Genomic DNA, 12247 nt, shown 5'->3' on the forward strand with positions numbered 1-12247 from the left:
AATAAAAAAAAATCCTTCTCTTAGCCTCTCATGATAATCCCTAAGGCCCTAATGTTAGAGATTCTTTCTTTTGGATTAACTGTTTTTTCTCTCTTAAAATTCAAATAGACCTCTGGTATGTTCTTTTTTTGGTCACTAATTGTTCTCTTTCACTCTACTTTTAATTCTGTAGGATTGGCTCAAATTCTTTTTAAAGTGAATTGTAATGCAAAAGAATCTCAGACTACTTAGTTCTGGGAGGCTTGTGGGTCCTGCCAGCCTTTCTCTCTCTCTCTGAAGCTGAGCACACTGAGCTCTCAGGCAAATGGCCCCAAGTCCCTACGTGGTGATGGCAGAATCAGAATCGCCTTTGGCCTCAAGGCCATTGTTCCTTCTATTCTGCGAGGGTTTCCTTTTAGATCACATTGGCCATTTATCCTTCAATAAACACACGGTATGTGCAAGGATGGCAACCATGTATAAAGCTGTTCTTACAAGAAGCCTAGGGGAAGTTATGGAATACTGCTATACAAGCAGCCCAGTACCTTGTCTAGCATAAGAGCCCTCAATAAGAGCTCTAAATATAAATGAAAGAAGGGATCACCGTGGAGGAGATTGTTTGAACTGAGTGAAGAGGATTGCATTTGTATGTGCAAAGACTACAGAAGGTGTTCCAACTTGACCCAGAGATGAGAAAGCAGCAGACAGGAGCCGATGGAGCCCAGGAAGCCCAGTATGGAAGAAGAGACTCGTGGATGCAAGGAAGGGAACCAAGACTGGAAAAGTTAGAACCAAGCTCTGGTAGGTCTTGAATGCTGTGCTAAGGAGTTTGGAACTTACAGGTGGGTGCCACATTGGATTTTTGGCAATGGAGTGGTATGATCAGTATTGTACTTTAGGATATATATAAATAGAACTTTAGATTTTCAAAATTAGAATAATTTCAGTGATCATCTGGCCCAGAACTTCCCAAGTGGGAACATTTGCACAACTCCAATTCAGCAAGACTTAGTTTTTTTAAAAACTACAAAGATGTTTAGTAGCTAAATGAGGTTTTCTCCTCCCTCTGTCTCCCTCCAACCTCAACCCTTTCTCTTTTTACTTTTAAATCTCTTAGGGTCATTTAACAAGTTAGTATCTATTGTGAATCTTTAATTGGAGAACATAGCTGCTTTGCCCATTTTACTGACCACAGAAGCTCTGTAAATAGGTCATAGGGGGACATCTTGTCGGGGGAGTATGTCAAGGAACCTCTATGTTGACTGTTCTGGTCCAGCACCTCCTTGTGGGGAAATAAGTAAGAGCAGGTGAGATGTGTGAGACCAGCCCAAGGTGAAGGCAAGAGCATGTGTGGGAAAACAGTTTTGGGTTTCAGCAGGGCAGACCTGTTAAAAGTCTATGTGAAGCGGTACTTCTCTGAAGGTTGAGGGCACTTTATGGACCACGAGGCCTGGCTAACGTGAGCTGGTTTTCCCTGCCTCACGAGTCCTAAGGTCAGCCATGTTACAGCATTCTTGTCACTGTTTGGGAAACAACTCAAATTTACCCCAATAACCCAAGTGATTCAGCCCTGGGCCTGGGTGAACAAATAACGTCTGCCAGCAGCTCTACCCTCAGGACTTCAGACTTGGGAACAAAAGCCCCGAGGGAGCAGTCAGACGCTCCACGTCCCTCTCTGCAGTGGAGAAATGTACAGGGTCCAGCACAAATGATGTCCCCTTTTTATTACAAAATCTTTTGTTACAAAATCATAAGCATGTAATTCTGTAACATAACAATATCACACTCAAGCACACAATATGACATTTTAGGTGAAATGTTAAAATTAAAACTCTAAATTATTACACCCATATTACTTTCTTGACAACCACACTCAAGCAGGCGTTCCTTCTGCCAGTATTTACAGGGAGGGTGGATGGAATGCATGGATCTGCCACACTGAAGACTAATAGGAAATGTGTGATAGTCAAATGAGTTTCCCCTTAAGAAAGTTTTCTGTTTCACTGCAATAATTTCTTTTGGCGCAGCCAGGTATGGTCAGTAAAGCTGAACAAAATACAACAAAGTAAGTTCGGAGAAATGACTTTATCCAAATTTGGGGACTCTGAATCAAGTATAGTTTATTGATTATTTGCTTTTCCCATGTTATTTACTGAAGATTAGTCTACAGAAAAGAAGTAGGAGACTTAAAATCACTGAGCTTGGTTTTTGTTTGCTGTGTACCCTTCCTAGGAATTCAGGGAAGATTCATTTATTCAAGAAATATCAATTTGGCCTTTCAAAATGTTCAACACTGAGAATTTCAGACGAAGTAGTTGCTTTAGATTTTTTTTTATCCTTGCACAAGATTTTAAATGAGATAAAATTTTAGAGCTAGAAGGTATTTCAGAGAGCTTCTGGAATAATTTGCTCACTTTGCAGATAAGGAGGCTGAAACTCAGTGGAGCGTTGCCAAGATCATGCTTGTGTGCGCTCAGGATCCCTCTCCTCCCACCCCATCCCCTTGCAGACTGTGTGAGAAGTTGCAGGGAAGCAAAGAAACCCAAGGGGGAGCTGTTGGACCACAGCCTATAAAGGTAACTGGAATTAGAATCATAACAGAAGTGACCATATTTACAACAATTTGTGAAGCAAATCATACTGCTTCCACTTTCATACCTTAAAAAATATTTTTTTAGGCATGTTGACAATCTTTGTTCTTACATGTCATTCTTTGAGAAATACCTGTAACTTTGGGCTTTAGGCAAAGACCGAGATCTGGATGTGAGCTGATTCTGGAGAGGAAGCGCTATGTAAGAGAGTGACTTTACAATGGGTGACTGTTTAATCAGTAGAAATTTCTTAAGAAAGCTTTCCCTATGTTATCATTTTCTTTCTTTGTCAACTCCCAAAGACATTTCTCCTTGGAATGATAGACACCTTCATGTGTAGACCATACAACTATTTGCCTCTTCCTTAACACATCCCCAGGAATTTGCACAAAACAAATTAGGTTAAACTTCCTCTTTGCTCTTGGTTTGATCAATATTAATAATGTAAACATTATGTAGCAACAACCTAAATGTGCTGTTCTGAACAAGGTTATATCTTGGGAAGTGTAAGGACAAAAAGATGTGAAATCAATAGTCTATTAGAAAGAGAACAATTGGATGCCATTTTCTGGAAAAATATTTTCAAGTTATAATCAAGTTGTGTGTGGATTTGAAGAGGTGAAGTCCTCATGACTGGTGTATAGACTAGTCTCTACTTGCCCGAGCTTCCTGGATCTACTTACATCCCCTTTCAATAGATTATTATCTTTTTTGTGGGACCTATGGAGATGTCTCTCTGTGAGCCTGTACCACACCAACCAAACATCTAGTATGGTTAGGGGCATACTCTGGGCTTACTATAATTGCTTGCTGAAAAAAATCACTTAATTTTTTTCCCTTAACCCATTTGGACAGCTCTTGTACAGATCACATTCCACAGTCTCTCCACAGAGGCAGCCCAGGGCATTTGGCCTGAGAGAGTTCAGTGGTGTCAGTAGCTGCTTGTTTGCCAGTGGTGGGAAAGGTCCAGGTCCATCCTGCAGCCAGAGGTCCTGGCTTTGTCTTTAGCGTCCCATGTAGAGTCTGGCTGTAGTCAGAGCGTTGATGTCATTCTATTTCAGGCCTTTTCCCTGATGTGGCCCCAGGGATCACGATCCTGAACCTTCACCAGGAGCACAGTGACAATTATTTATACATTAGTTCCACCTTTTCTGGGGAGAATATGTTCCGAGACCCTCAGTGGATGCCTGAAACCATAGATAGCACTGAACCTTACTTATACTAAGTTTTCCCCTATACACACTTATGATAAAGTTTAATTTATAAATTAGTCACAGGAAGAGGTTAACAACAGTAATAATAAAATGGAATAATTATAACAACATACTTTAATACAAGTTTGTGAATGTGGCCTCTCTCTGATAACCAATATGATAATCAAGGCAACTACGATGTGACTAAAGGGCCCGGAGCATGTGGAGTGTGGGTACAAGGGACAAAGGGATGATGCCCATCCCAGGATGGCTTGAGATTTCTTTGCGCTACTCAGGAAGGCGCAAAGTTTAAAACATGAATTTTTTATCTCTGAAAGTTTCCACTTGATATTTTCAGATCAGAGTTGGCTGTGGGTAACTGAAACCACAGAAAGGGGAGCGGTGGATAAGGGGGCGCTACCGTATAAACAGGGAGTTCACATTTATTAAAGGTCACTTTATGTTTGGTACTGTGCTTGGCACTTTAAACAAGTCTTTATTGATATTCACAAAGTACATATTGCTACCCTCATTTTCATAGGTCAGAAAATTAAAGCCCATTGTAGCTAGTAAGTGTAATTGTTTACAGTGTTTGGCTTCTGCCATCATTCTCGTAGCTTTCTAATGTGAGGCCCCCAGGGGACATTCAGGGCCCCCAGGGGCCCGCAGGGGATGAGGGCAGGGGGTCGGAGGCCCCGCCCCTGCCAGCATCTCCCCTCTCATTGGTTTACCTGCCAGACTTCCAGGCTTGCCTTTGAAACAAAGGCTTTTCCAACTAAACAAAAGCTCGAAACCATTGTCCGCCACCACTCCTTCATGAAGACAGAATGTTTCCTTGTAGAAAGGGGCTCCACATTTGTTTCTATTCTTCGAATGTGGTATCAATAAACATGGCCTGGAGTAAGTGAGCTGCCCTGTGGGCTGGAAGTGTATGTATCGTTCTGAGATTTCCAGTGTAAGCAGTTTCTGTATCAGTTTCTCCCTTGGATTTGCTTATATAGTGTCTTCTGTATACATTTCACAGGCCCTTAGAAGTATTCCTAATTGGCTGACTGAGGGAAGATGTATGCCTTTTATCTCTCCAACATGTGATTAAAAAAAAATCATATGAATATTCCCTGCCTGCATTTTACAGTTAAAGTTTAAAAGATTGTGGTACTGATCATCAAGAAGTTCATAAATTCGGGGTGATCATAGGTCCCTCATAGTGTAAGCCTGTCTTTTTCAAATCTCCTTTTTCTGGGCCCAAGTGCACTCAAGCTTGTCAAGCCTGCAAATAGGCTTCTGAGGCTCTCAAGTCTGCATTTGCCAGCTCTGCTTTATTAGACCCTCCCTGCTTTCTTGCCCTTCATCCTTGAGGATGTGTATTGATTGCTTTTCTGCCCTTTTACCATTCTTTCTCATTTCTTTGCCATTCTTTATCCCTTCATCATCTCCTACTCAACACTTAAGTGTTGGTCAGGTAGTGAAGCATCTCCCTTGACCACTCCTGTCTTAGAGCAGGTTTCAGCTCAGTTTGCCTGCAACCCTGGTTTCACCTGGGCTCACCTGGGCTGTGGGCCTACTGGGTCTTTGTGGAACGATTTATTTCATTTCAAGGTAATGAAACCTAGTGTGCAGTAGATGGCGCTCAATAGCAAAAAAAAAGTAGGAGTAGATTCAGCGGATAAAATTTACGAGCCTGACTTAAAAACCACTGCGCTCTGCGCTTTGGTGAAGGAATGCGAAGTCTGGAAGGAATTCTCGCGGTGGCGGGAGCAGCTTCAAGGGACAGCTGACAGAGCCATTATTACTTGAGCGACTGCGGGACAGATCAGGTCTGGTTGGTTGGGGAAACTGTTGGAAATTACGGGGTCGTTTTTTCCCATTTCAGAAAGGCAGAGCTAGGGCTCTGGAGTTCCCAGGCAGGCTGACCCTGCGGCCCCTAGTGCACAGCAAAACCAAACACCCTGCCAGAATGGAGCGAAAAAATTTCCGACGAGTCAGCACCAGGACAAACCCGGCCACGTGCTCGCTTCTGGCGACAGTCGGGGAGCAGCTGGGGCGTGGCCTCGCCGTCTCTTTCCGCACTTCCTAACCAAGGCTTGTCGATTGCAATTTTGTTGGAGGGGAGACGAGGAGGGGTCGTTCCTTTGCCTGGGACATCAGGGCAAGGGACTCAACAGCCTTGGCCCAGTATACTTTCAGGGGCTCACGAGCATGTTTTAAATTCTTTAAAATCAGAAGAAAAAATTTAATATAACCCAAACTAGATTATATTTGTCTCTGTACCAACACAGCCATAAGATACAATTTTAAATATTTTTATTAATTAATATTAATGAAGGCAAAAGAGCCTGGAGCCCCGGAAATCCTAAGGCAGCTTTGGTTAGTCAGTTCCCTTCTTAAGACATTAATCTCATTTTAATACGGTGCCTGGTGCTTAGCTTAGAAATCTGAATAAATATTGTCCTCTACTGAGAGTTCATCTGAGAGGTAATGCAGGGACCTCACCTTTCACAGGGGCCCGTTGGGCTCATTCTCCCAAAGCCTGAGAACATTCTGGAATTTGTCTGCAGCAAGGGGAGTGAGGAGGCTCATCCCTGCTGTCAGTGCTGAAGCCTCCAGGAAAGTGCTCTGGGCTGGGAGGTCTGCTTTCCAGCAATTGTCGTGGACTCGGGAATGAAGGTTAGCATCCCTAGGTCTCATTTTTCCCTTATAACATGGGGTGTTTAAACCAGATGATCACTGATACCCTTTCTGTTCAAGAATAAATCTCCTGTTTCAGGTGTTGTTCCAGAACAAAGAGTGCAGGGTATTAGCTGGGCATGCTGGCACGTACCTCCGAATTGTTGATGCAAAGCAATGATTAAAACAACTTAAAAAAATTTACATTTCAGTTAGTTTCATTATTTTATGTTATTTTATCATTGGCTGAAGTGTTTTGCGTGTGGCTTATTGCTGAAGGGTAGGATTAGAGGTAGAATAATTATTCAGTGATAAATAGCACACAGTATAGCACCATGCATATGACTGGAGATTAATGCACATTTGTGGAATTGAAAAAGTTATTAATGGGAGTTCTTCCTAGTTTAGAAGGGCATGCAATGTGTGCGGCTTTGGGTTTCATTTCGGTTCTCCACCATTGTCAAGAACCACCGCCAGAAACTGCTTGGAGTAGGCTCTCAGTGACTTTTTCTTATATGAGTGGTTGTGTGAATACCCATAAGGCCCTGCATGGGCCTTTGAAGAATTATCTCCACTCTCAGTCATTGGATAGAATCTGCCAAACTGAGGTATTTGGGGTACATTAGTTTTAGGGTGCGAGTGTCCCAGGGTCAGCCGCTGGAAGGAGGGAGAACTTTGACGGGGGGGGCTGTGGGAGGTGGCCCTGCAGCTGGGCTGAGGCCCCAACTTGTGTGGAGGGTTTGTGTTAAGGGGTTGGATGAAGGGCTCCAGCAGCATCTAATGGGAGCACCACAGGGTGTTTGGGGTGTGGGATGAGGGCACAGGTTGAACCTCTGGAGAGTGGAGAAAGGTATCTGCAAGTGCAGCCGGCATTGGGGTCCCCTCATGGAAATGGGTATTAACAGGAGATCCACAGGGGCCGAGGAGGTGCAGGGCAGCAGCGGTGTAACCCAGGCGCCCGGGCCAAGTCGGAGGAGATGGGGTGTGAGGAAGGACAGGGCAGAGGCTGGGGGGAGGCCACAGGAGGAATTCCTGTGCCTGCCCCAGCCGGGAAGGGACATTCCTAGCAGAGCTAACTGTGCTTATATATAAAGGGGCAGTTTGGGACTTTTGTTTCTGAGAGTGAAGTTGGGTTGTTTTTTTTTTTTTCCGGTGGGAGCATTCTTAAAACATGATGCAATATTAGGGGAAAGTTCGCTTGGTGAAATGTAGAACCTGACAATTCACTTAGGGTTAATTAAACTGAAGTGTGTTGTCACCTTTTCTAAGTAGATTAAACAGCCTCTGTATACCCAGTAGGATGGTTGGTAAGACTCCTTTTTATGACAAGGCAGTAGGGAGAGTCCCAGGAAGCACATAAAATTGCTTTTGAATTCCAGCTACAGCACTTGGTGATTGTGTGACCAGTAAAAGGTCACCCTTCCCTGAAACACAGTTTCTCCAGATGTGCAATGGGCAGGATTTATAATCCCTTCTTTACGCAGTTAAAGTAGTAAAGATTAAATATAGTGTCAGTAGTAGCTATTATTGTTCTATTGCCATTATTGTGATGAGTGACATCTAAATTATGCGACTTTCCAAAGAAAATGATTGTTTATCTACATTCTGGCTGAAAGTATCCTGGATGCCAGACTGGAATTAATTTCAATGTTTGTCATTTACCAGCCTTGAAGTCTGCCCATTTTTGAGGAGGCTTCTTTGGAATTCAAGGAGAGAATAAGTTAGAATAAGTAGTTTTGCATATTTGAAAATTGCAACCTGCACAACTAACTAGAATAAAAGGCCTACATGCTTCTGAAGAATTTTCATAGCAGCCTAAAGGAAAGAGAGCCCCGGTGCCAGGGATGCTGGCAGAATACTGAGCAGGCCATGATTTATTCAGTTTTTCACTTGATAAATCACAGATAGTTCTAACATTGGTTTATACTTTTTATATCACAGATATATTTATTCAGGGAGTTTCAAAAGGTGAATAGCAAAGCACATGCAGTTGTAACGGTGTGTCCCTTCTCCCGCCTGTACGCACCGCCGCAGGTGTTATTTGGCCTGATTGCTGCTCTCACTTAGAAGACACGGCCAGGAATTCAGATGCTGATCTGGATGTGGAATGACACTCACCTAGAAATCTCATGAGGATTTTCAAAAATCTCTCTTCTTCCCTTTAGTCCAGAACTCAATGCTATTTCCCTTCCCAGTATTACTACCACAATCTACCCTCTCCCCACCCCCCTATCCCCCCCATTAGGCCAAAAGGAAAGGAATGAAAAACACTTGGTGGGATTTTATTTCAAATTTTGCAAATGCAACTAAATAATTGGCCTGTCTGGGCATTGCCTGTAAATATAATAAAATTGGGGCATAGAAAAGAAATGCTAAATCCTCTGACCCAGGCTGCCATAAGGCCCCCCTCAGCCTAACTAAGCTTTACACAGGCAGCCTCCTGACTCTCGGTCACTGGCTTCCCTTTCCTTACAGCTGCTAGTTAGTTTAGAAACCTTGTAATTGTGATTTCATTCTCTGCCCCTCTGAGATGTCAATCACTCTTGAACTTTCTGACAGTATTGTTTTTCTTCAGGGCTTGGGAGCCATTCCTTCGAAGTGTAACCATCGAAGAAAACAGTGTCCCGTATCACCCCATCTCTCTGGGAGGGTGGGCGCCTTGCTCCAAGTTGTAAGACAGGCGGTGGGTAGGGAATGTTGACTTTCTCCTTTTCCATTTCACCCCAGCCTCAGTGCAATCTGGCCCGTGCCCTTGCCACTCCACTCGGTTGCTTTTGCAAAGGGTTCTGATGACCTCCATGCGCTGTTCACTCACAGCTGCAGAAACTGCTGACCTGTCTCTTCTGTGCTTCTCTTTTCCTGGCTTCTGCAGCATCATCTTCTCCTGGCTCCCTTCACCAACAATCTTATTCCCCCACGAAGTGTAGGAGAGTCTCAGTTCCACTCCCACGTCTCATTTCCTCTCCCCCCTACACACTGCCCTGGGCCATTTTTCACCTCTTCTTTAGTTTCAACTTGTGTAGTTGAAATGGCCACTTTCACAAACGTATACTTTCAGCCCTGGGCTCATCCCTGGCCTCCAGACACCAGCTTTATAGACCAGAGGTCAATTGACCTAATGTTCATTTCCTTAAACCTGGTTTCCTCTAAAACATTCTTGGAGTACTTTTGTATCCTTAAGATAGCTTATTAACTTTTGCTTTATTTTTGCATTAATTTTTTTTAAGAAATGAATTTATCTATGTACCCTTGGTAACTACTTACACATTTTTTATAAGTATTTTTCAAATTTGCAGTATTTTATGAATGATAAATTCTGTTTTTATTTTATAATCTTGAGACTACCTTAAGAATGGTTCAGTATTAAATTTGAAGACTTTGTGAGTTTTACAACATTTTATTGCAGTTGAACTTTAAAATTCCATCATCACAAAAAGAAGAAAATAAAGGAAAAAAAATAAGATATCTAAGTGGATGCAAATAGATTGAATGGGGGCCCTTAGACAATCTGGCTTTAGCTGAGCCGGCTCAGCGTGGCCCACCCTTCTAGGCTGAGCTCCCGCAGCTCCCTGCTTTGGATCCACAGCTGCCATCACCTGCCATCACAGGGAATAACTGAAGCGCCCTTCCACTCCCAGGAATGTCTGCATCTGCCCTCCACCCTCTCTGGAATAGCTCCTCCCTACCCTTCTCTTCCTGGGCCCCCTATCACCATATGCCAAGGCATCGTGCACTCAATACTGCCCTCTGTCTAGGAAGCCTGCCGTGACATCCCCTTGCCTCTAGAATTAATTGCTTTCTCCTCGGTGCTTTGTAACATTCCTGGTCATAAGCTGATTGTAGTGTCTCTAGAGGACTCTGTGCATATGTGCCTGTGTGTATCTATATTAGTTCCTTGAATGCAGAGGTGGGCTCAGTTCACCTCTGGGTCCTGGCGCCTATCCTGACTATATGAATGAACAGAGAACCAAATTATGATTGCACTGTTAATTGCTCATCTAATTTTTCTGTAACAGCAAAGATAAGGGCCAGCAGGACTAAAAGGCTGAGAAATCTGATAGTTTAAGAAAAATCACCCAACATGTAAAATAAAGAGAAAAGCTGACCACATGACCTTCGCTGTCCTGTCAGAGCAATAAACCCCCTTAGTAAAATGGGAATCAACTGTGGGCCCACCCAGCCCGCGGTCTGCACTTCTACAGCCAGTGAGCTAAGTATGGTTTTTAGGGTTTTAAATGTTTACATTGATATAAGCACCTTCATAATATCCTTGATTTTACCTTTCGGCTCACAAAGCCTAACATACCTGCTAGCTAGCTCTTTGAGAAATACTTTGCTGAGTCCTACCCAGGTAGGCAATAACTTTGTTTGACTTATTTACTATTGATTATGGCATTTTACAACTCTATAAAGTTAGAAATTACAGTATAAAAAATGGACAACATACAATGATTGTATTTTCGGTTTTGTACAATATTTAGCTGCACAGTCTTATTCCATAATTCTCCTGTGTCCCCTGGCTATATAAAATTCCTGTTTCCATATTCCCTTTAAATCCAATTTGTCAGCCCAACAATTCCCTTATCAATTAGTTACATTAAACTTTAGCATATGCTCATAATCTACTTGTATGGCAATCATGTTTTTTATATTTTGAGGATTATTCTTTGACAAGGTCTGGGGGGGAGGAAGGGGTGGCTAGGAGTAGGGGCTGGGGGGACATCGGACATGAGGTGGGAGACCTTCCAGTGTTGTGTAGCCCTAGTTCTAATCTCCTTTTTCTCCCAAGAAAGTGGTAAGAAAAGGGCCAAGGGACAAGATACTCAGACACTTATTTTTTTGCTGTACTTGGCCATCCTGGCTGGGAAAAGGTTAAAATTATAAGATGCTATTTCCTTTTTCCAAGGATAGATTCTTAGGATTCCCTCCCATAGACAAAGCAGGATATTCATTCCTGGCACACAGTATTTCCAGCAGCTTCTGCTGTTCTCTCTAAAGATTTCCCCTCTTAATTCTCTTTCAAGGAGAGTTTTCTCAACATATTGCACTGATGCCAATGAGTTCAAGCAAATACTGGCAAGATCAAACCTGAATCAGGGTGGTGTCTTGTATTGCTGAAATGACTTTCTGGTATTATCTGGTGTTTTGAGTATCAGTGCCCCTTAGTTCCTTCATTACATGTTGGGGGATGGGCACTGCCCTGCGTCAGCCCGTCTGAGACTCTGGGAAAGACCGCACCAGCGATAGAGTCAGGGGCTGTATCAACTGGAATTTGAGTCTGTTCTCTGGGAAACTGAAGTAATTATCTTCACTCGGGGTCCAGGGACCTGAGAGGCAGCATGATAAGTTGGTTGCACTGGTTGGTTGCACTAGGAGGACATTTTAATCAGCTTGACTATCACCATGACAGCTTATACTCAGATATACTATCAGAAGGAGAAAAACTGGATCAGTCACACTGAAAAATTAGGAGCAAAAGAGCTGTCATGTTCTAGATTTTTTTTTTAAGAAAAGAGAAAAAGCCTACTGAAAATTATCTGCATATTTTCCTTAATTTGTTTTAAAATCTAGGCACCCATTTCTTATATAATCAAAATGCTAATTTTGTACATATTTCCCCAAACTAAAATTGTAAAGGAGAGCTAGTACTAGAAACACTTTACTGTAACTCTACAGGTTTTTTTTAGAATGATATTTTAAATTTCACGTTCAAGAGGGTTCAGAAGATATGCAGATTCATAGAAGTAAGAAAGTAATAAGCTCTGCTCAGGAGCAGCGGTGTGAGTGCTTAGGGTGTCTGGTCTGCCTCGGCCTGGA

The 12247-nt window shown here is 42.8% G+C and overlaps 1 protein-coding gene across 1 annotated transcript in view; it reads right to left on the bottom strand.

Moving 5' to 3' along the window:
• IMPG1 (interphotoreceptor matrix proteoglycan 1) overlaps positions 1 to 12247 on the bottom strand; it is a 114816-nt gene that overhangs the window by 8397 nt on the left and 94172 nt on the right. The gene's annotated exons all lie outside the window — the stretch shown is intronic.

Source organism: Pteronotus mesoamericanus, unplaced genomic scaffold (assembly GCF_021234165.1).
Source record: "Pteronotus mesoamericanus isolate MK-2021 breed Mesoamerican mustached bat unplaced genomic scaffold, CSHL_Meso_final contig_20, whole genome shotgun sequence".
Classification (NCBI taxonomy): Eukaryota; Metazoa; Chordata; class Mammalia; order Chiroptera; family Mormoopidae; genus Pteronotus; species Pteronotus mesoamericanus.